The sequence below is a fragment of the Balaenoptera physalus genome (genome assembly GCF_965194825.1).
Source record: "Balaenoptera physalus genome assembly, chromosome: 17".
Classification (NCBI taxonomy): domain Eukaryota; kingdom Metazoa; phylum Chordata; class Mammalia; order Artiodactyla; family Balaenopteridae; genus Balaenoptera; species Balaenoptera physalus.
In genome coordinates this window covers 65,321,217-65,327,256 of record NC_138895.1, presented here as the reverse complement: position 1 = coordinate 65,327,256, position 6,040 = coordinate 65,321,217, and the positions used below count along the sequence as shown (strand labels likewise).

At 43.2% G+C, this 6,040-nt stretch overlaps 1 protein-coding gene and 1 long non-coding RNA gene across 5 annotated transcripts in view; both read left to right on the top strand.

Moving 5' to 3' along the window:
- The window catches only part of LOC309646705, a 610,320-nt gene that overhangs the window by 504,012 nt on the left and 100,268 nt on the right, over nucleotides 1–6,040 (top strand). The gene's annotated exons all lie outside the window — the stretch shown is intronic.
- SAMD12 (sterile alpha motif domain containing 12) overlaps nucleotides 1–6,040 on the top strand; it is a 443,684-nt gene that overhangs the window by 357,277 nt on the left and 80,367 nt on the right. The gene's annotated exons all lie outside the window — the stretch shown is intronic.

The following is a 6,040-nucleotide window of genomic DNA, read 5'->3' as shown; positions in this document are numbered from 1 at the left end:
GTTTTGATGCCCTGATTGCAGCAGCGGGGACCCTGCTGTCATTCACAACACCTGGTGCCCCTCTGTGTTATATGTGGCCGCCCAGCTTCTTAACCACTACTGCAAAATGCACCTGAATCGGGTATAATTTTAAGACCAAACTCAAAGGCTCTAAAGAATAATCCTAGATCACGTCCTCCGTGAAGCCTTTCCTGATTTCTGCCACCGAGCCACCACCACCTGACCACTCCAGCCTGCATCTGGCTCAGTCAGACGCTATGCATTTATCTGTGACAGCAACTGTAAGAAGAGGCAGTTCTACCGTAGGGTTAAGCTCTGCAATCTCAGACAAGTTACTCAACCTCTGTGAAACTTAAGTTTTATGCATTTTAAACGATGACCATAATAATAGGGTTGTGAGGATTGAGTGAGAAGCCCTTAAATCAGTACTTGGCACAGGGTAAATATTATAGGGCTGGGGAGGACAGACCCTGTCTTTGACTCTCTAGAACTCGGCCCAGCTTGGCAGGAAAAAACAGTTGATTGATTGACTTTTGATCTCTTTGTTTTAGGTGCTCTAAGCCTTGGGATATTTGAGGGGGGGTATTCACCCAACTGAACAAGCTTAGCTTGTTCTCGTTGATTGAGTGCCCCCTGCATGGCAAGTACTGTTTCACGCACTTGATATAAAATATTCTATTTCATCCTTATGTAACCCTCTGATTTTTCCCATTCTAAATGTGAGGGAAGTGAGTCTCAAAAGAGTTTAATAACTTGCTTAAGGCAATATTTGATGAGCCAGGATTCAAACACAGTGCGTGCCATCTCCACGCTATTTCCGCCTTCCCTCAGCCTCCTTCCTCTAAGTCCCAGGGCTCAGACAGTTGGGTCGTGTGCTGGCACGCTCTGGAGGGCTCCGCGCAGCCACACACAGCGCCCTCCTCGTGCGATCCGGGGAGTTCCTAGTCGGCCAGACTGGCTGTCCCTCTGTCCCAAAGGCCCGGAACTCAGCCTCAGTTAAGAGACTGGAGGAGATTTGCTCAGCTTGTCCTCCATCAAGCCCCTCCTCCCCAAACCTGGAGTGTGGAATCACCCTCGTCACCTAGAGGCCACTGCCTGCTGCCAGTCACCCAGTTAATGACGAGACCCAAGCACGCCATGCCTCTAACGCCTTCTACCCGTGACTCCATCAGAAGTTCATGGTATCCTTGAAAAATAATCCTATTGAAAGTCTACACTTCATCTCAGATCATTCTAAGGGACTAAGCTGCTGCTTAAGGTAAGAGCAAAGGGAACCTAGTATCTTACAGGCAATACACAGAAATCCCTGGTGGCACAGTGGTTAAGAATCCGCCTGCCAATGCAGGGGACACGGGTTCAAGCCCTGGTCCAGGAAGATCCCACATGCCGTGGAGCAACTAAGCTCGTGTGCCACAACTACTGAGCTGCAACTACTGAAGCCCGCACCTCGCAACGACGAGTAGCCCCACTCGTCGCAACTAGGGAAAGCCTGCGCGCAGCAATGAAGACCCAACGTGACCAAAAAAAAAAAAAAGAAAGAAATCTTGGAATTACTGCATGTCTTTTGTTAGGGAGAGGCTACCCTTATTTGAATTATCTTTCTTAATTTTTAAAATACAAAATCTTTCACAAGGTACTATTGTATAGAGTATCTAAAGTGATTTATGAGAATAGGAACTGCAGCGGAAGGAAATTATGTGTGTGTGTATATACATGTATACACACCTATTCCTTTTTATTTAAGAAAATGAAATAATTGTCAGTTCAAGTAGTATTTTGACAGCAGGGGCAATTCCATTCAGCAGATGATCCTTGAGCATGAAGAGATTCTCATGAATAAAGAGGCACTCATAGCTGTATTTATCTTAAAATGGATTTGTTTTAGTGAGTTGAGTATTTTAAGGAGAAGTATATATTAATTTAAAAGAGTGTTTTAATAAGACAGCTTTCTGGGGCTTTTTGTCATTTAGCACCGATCATATTTTAATTGGCTTCCATGTGTTGCACTTATTTTTTAGAAGAGGGTGTACGCCTTCTGATGTTTAAAAAAAAGTCATCTACTCACTAATCATTTTATCAAATAGTGGCCAAAACAAAGAGTGGGCTAAGGCCAGATTAGCAAATAAGCAGTCATGATTGCCATCAGATCCTGCCCATGCCCAGGGCAGACATCAGAAATCAATCTGAGCCATCATTCTTCTCAACACCACCCTCTGGCAGCAACCACCGGTCCATCAGTGTTGGCTACCAGTGTGATCCTGGGCTAACAGTTCTTCCGTTTCTTCATAGTCGGAGCCAAGGTTCATACAGGATTAGCCAAGAGTCAGAACACGGTTCCATGTGGAATAATCAAGATAGAAATATTTACTGTAGAACTCACACCATGTGATTCCTGTATTATGAACAGAAGTGGAATAATAGCTTTCCGTGTAGGAAAACAATTAATCATTTGAAGTTAGGCCATATTTAGGGTAAGCACAGTTCCCACTGGATATAAATTTCACGTCTTCCACTGGTGAAACGTCCTTATCCATCTCCAGAAACACTGTCCCATTCTGCCTCCTACCATCTCTTACCTGAACTTCTGTAATAATTTCAACCAACAGTAAGTTCCTGAAGGACAGGGACTATGTCTGTTTTCTGTAATTATTGTTCGTTGTATGTGAGTGCCTCCCACCATTTGGCATAGTGAGTGAATGTGAATGAATTAATGCCCCCTAACTGAGTTCCCTGCCTCCTTAAATTGTATCCTCCACTTTATAGCCACATGTAAATCTGGACACATCACTCCCCTTCCTAAAACCTTGTCTCCTTTTCACCTACTGAGTGAAACCCAAAGTTCTCCCCAGTCACACTGCCAGCCAGCCAAGCTTTGCACTTTATCATCAAGTAATACCAAACTGTTTGAAGTTCCCCAAAAGCATCATGTAGTTTGTGCCTTTGTGCCTGTTCTCATGCTGTCCCCTCTACCTGAAACTCCTTCCCCACCTAACTCTAGTTCGTCCTTCAAGGCTCAGTTAAATTATCATTTCCTTAGAAATCCTTCCCTGTATCCCAGAGTTGGGGTCACTGCCTCTCCACTAAAATCCCACATCACTCTGTTTATATTTTTATTATATCACTCACCATTTGATGTTGGAGTGATCTATTTTTATATCTCCTTAAATGATTGTTTTTACTGCATGTTACAGAAAATCCAACTCAGACTGGATTATATTCGTTCACTTAAATGAAAAGAGGTATACAGCTTTCAGGTATAGTTTGATCCAGAGGTTCATGGGCTCATCGGGCTTCACTTTTCTGTTTCTCTTGACTGTATCATCCTGGCTTTTCCTTCAGACTAATCCCTCATGGTATCAGAATGATTGCCACAATTCCTAGGACAAGTTTCCCCATTGATATCCAGACTGGAAGAAAGAACTTCTCTTCCCCTCATGAGAAGACAAAAGCTCTGAGCTTTCTCTGATTGAATCAATGAAAGACTGGTGCCATCCCTAAACCAATCATGAGTACAAAGGAGATGGGAATATGATACCTGGCTGAGACTCCAAGACTGGAAAGTTCATGTCCTTGTGGGAAGGGGGAAGGGATAAAGGATACTTTGGAGGCCACCAACAATATCCACTCTACTTTCTGATTAGACCAAGCTCCTAATGGTCATGCATGCACCCCTTACCATATTCATCTTTGGGTTCCCAGCATGTAGCACAGTGCTTGATACATGCAGAGCAGATGATGAATACACACTTGCTTAGCTGAAGGGAGTTGAGCCTGCCTAGAAGTGAAAACACATGTATAGCCATGACCACCTTTGTCCGTGCTCCCTTCTTTAGCTCTGCAGATTCCTCCTCCACACTGGCTGCCTCCTCCAGCCACTTGTCACCCTTCCCCTGTGTGAATTCTTCTGCCTAAAGTGTATTCCCACTGCCCTTAGCCTGGGTTATTTTTTTCTCAATCAAAATTCAGCTTAAACCCCACTCACACCCACCCCAATCCCAAAAAGATCTCCCTGTTTAAAGGCTCTCTGAGGCTTCCCTTACAAGTTGAAGATTCTGTGATAAGTGCACGGACATATCACCAGAAATGATGGAAACATCAAAAGAGAATGGTTTGTCAGTCAGTCCTTTTTTATTAAGTATTCCCAGAAGGCAGCTGCTATATATCTTTTGATTATTCCTTCAGAAGAAAGGATAACAGAGTAGAGAGACTAGACTTTGCAAACAGGTCGGGGTCAAATCCTGGTCCCATCACTTCTTAACTCTGTGAAATGTTGGGCAAGTGATTTAACCTCTCTGAGCTCAGCTCCCTCCTGTGTAAAGTGAGGGGATAATACTACTCACCTCCCAGGATCATAATAAGGGTTAAATAAGATGAGCTATGTAACGTGGCTGGGACAGTAGATGTCATTTTCCCCCTCTCCTTTAGCATCCAGAGTGCATTATTGCTGTGCCTAGTATTTTAAGTTCTATAATAATAATCTACAGGGGATCCAGGCAATTAAAGCTGCTCACTGTTACTGGAGAAGCTCTTCTGAAAGCTCCTCTGGCCTCACAGTGTCTAAGAGCAGAAACTTGAGACTTCTTAGTAATCTTTGGTAACTAGTCCAGTTCCCCCCAAAGGAAGTTGTCTTCCTACTTTGGCATGCCCTGGGTTTGTTTTCCTGGTGAAGCAGAAGATAAACAGCTTGCCATCTGTGGTCACTCTGAAGATCCAGCTAGGGTGGGTGTGAAAGTCAGGACAGCTGTGGAGTCTAAGGAGTTTCAAGTGTCCTTGGGGTGCTTCGAATTTTGGGCTCTTGCTTCCTCACCTGCGGCCTCCCTGATGTAAAACTCAGCCTCATCTCCTAGTTCCAGAAATAAACCTTCCCTAAAATGTGAGGCAGGGAAGAGAAGTTCTTCGTAGACCTCAGACAGCTTCAGATTTATCATTGGACATCCCTGTTTATAAAACCCCATGCCAGGCTATTATCTGGTTATTTCTTCAGACCTTTATACCTCCTCTTGGCTCCTTTCTATATGTTTTCTTTTCTCCTTTCTGAGTTTTTGCTACACTTTGTGGAACAAAACAGAATTTCTCTCACTATCTCCTTCAGGGTATTTTATCACCAACTTTTGTGGTTTTAACTACTAGTCTCCTTCTACCCTGTAGAGCTCATCAACAATTTTTATCGAACAAGGATTGTTCCCTCCCTCAGAGGAATTCTAATGCCTGCTGTCAATAATCATTATTAATAACACATTCATCTTATATATGTGTGAATGGATTTTTTTCCCTGCAAAATGTACAGAAAGGGCCACCCCATAGAAAGGACTGCAAATGTTCTCAAATCCCAGTGATTAAAAACAAAAGTCAATAGCTTCATTTGATACCTGAATGGGAGGAGGGCAGATATTTTATGTGTTCCTTGCTGATGGATTTCTAACAGGGGGAAAAAACCAGTAGCTCTTAGAGACAGTATTTTTAACCGTTTACGCTTGAGTTTCTTGGGGAGCCAGTGAAAGAAAATCACTGCCCAATGTGCTGTTCTCTCTCTGTCTCCATGCAGAATTCTTTCTCTTGGTAAATACACCTGCCAAGTGCTCACCTCTTTAAAGTTTTACCCCTCTCCGTTTTCACGAGAAGCACAACCAGAAACAAGAACTGCAGGTCATCTTTCAGGGACACAAGACTTCAAAGCTCCACACCGTGGACGTGCGTACAGGTTACTAAGCTAGGAAAACATGACACATGTCTTTAGGACTTTTAAGTAAAGTTGCTTTCCTTGGTACAAAAGGAGTATATATCCATTGTCTAGAAAGTCTAGAATATACAGATAAGCAAAAGAAGAAAATAAAAGTCATGTCCCATTCCAGCACCCAGCAATAACCACTGTAAAATTTCATTGCAAATGCTTTTGATCTTTTAGGCATATATGTACATCTGGATATATAGTTTTTACAAAAAAGAATCAGAGTTTGGGCTTGCAGGTTTTCTTTCTGGACCTCGGCTGCACAGGGTTAACTGTACTACTTGGCTCGTGGCACACAATTTTTTCAGTTCT